This window comes from Trypanosoma cruzi (assembly GCF_000209065.1).
Source record: "Trypanosoma cruzi strain CL Brener chromosome Unknown tcruzi_1047053490513, whole genome shotgun sequence".
In the NCBI taxonomy this organism is placed as follows: domain Eukaryota; phylum Euglenozoa; class Kinetoplastea; order Trypanosomatida; family Trypanosomatidae; genus Trypanosoma; species Trypanosoma cruzi.
In genome coordinates, this window is record NW_898320.1 from 1 (window position 1) to 874 (window position 874).

The 874-nt window shown below is 59.8% G+C and overlaps 2 non-coding genes across 2 annotated transcripts; both read right to left on the minus strand.

Moving 5' to 3' along the window:
* Positions 1-318: 318 nt before the first annotated feature.
* Positions 319-427, minus strand: Tc00.1047053490513.10. The gene has a single exon (XR_008255028.1). It is a non-coding gene; the product is annotated as a 5S ribosomal RNA (M5) (ribosomal RNA).
* A 339-nt stretch (positions 428-766) lies between these two features.
* Positions 767-874, minus strand: Tc00.1047053490513.20. The gene has a single exon (XR_008255029.1). It is a non-coding gene; the product is annotated as a 5S ribosomal RNA (M5) (ribosomal RNA).

Genomic DNA, 874 nt, shown 5'->3' on the forward strand with positions numbered 1-874 from the left:
TTTTTTTTTCCGCCACCGCGCGCCGCCAGTCGCTTCTTCACCGCGCCGGGGCGGGCGGTGGGTGGGCTCTCCGAGCGCGCGGGCGCCGCAGCAAAAAAGAAAAATTACTGACGCAGTTTCCGCGCCACATGTGGGGAAGCGAGGCGTCCGGAGGCTTCATGGCAAAATCCGGAAAAGGGCCTGCGGAGCTTCATTTTTAAATTTGTTCTTGCCTTTTTTCCTACCGTTTTTTTTTCTATTTTCATCATCTCCCGCGGCTCTTCCGTGGCTTGCCTGTCGCCGGCGGGCGGGCGGCTGCGCATCGCGTGGCGCGTCGCCGGGTACGACCATACTTGGCCGAGTGCACCACATCCCGTCCGATTTGTGAAGTTAAGCGGCCACAGGCCTCGTTAGTACGGCGATCATGATGGCGCTGGAACCCGGGGTGCCGTACCCTTCCCACTATTTTTTTTTTTTTCCGCCACCGCGCGCCGCCAGTCGCTTCTTCACCGCGCCGGGGCGGGCGGTGGGTGGGCTCTCCGAGCGCGCGGGCGCCGCAGCAAAAAAGAAAAATTACTGACGCAGTTTCCGCGCCACATGTGGGGAAGCGAGGCGTCCGGAGGCTTCATGGCAAAATCCGGAAAAGGGCCTGCGGAGCTTCATTTTTAAATTTGTTCTTGCCTTTTTTCCTACCGTTTTTTTTTCTATTTTCATCATCTCCCGCGGCTCTTCCGTGGCTTGCCTGTCGCCGGCGGGCGGGCGGCTGCGCATCGCGTGGCGCGTCGCCGGGTACGACCATACTTGGCCGAGTGCACCACATCCCGTCCGATTTGTGAAGTTAAGCGGACACAGGCCTCGTTAGTACGGCGATCAGTGATGGCGCTGGAACCCGGGG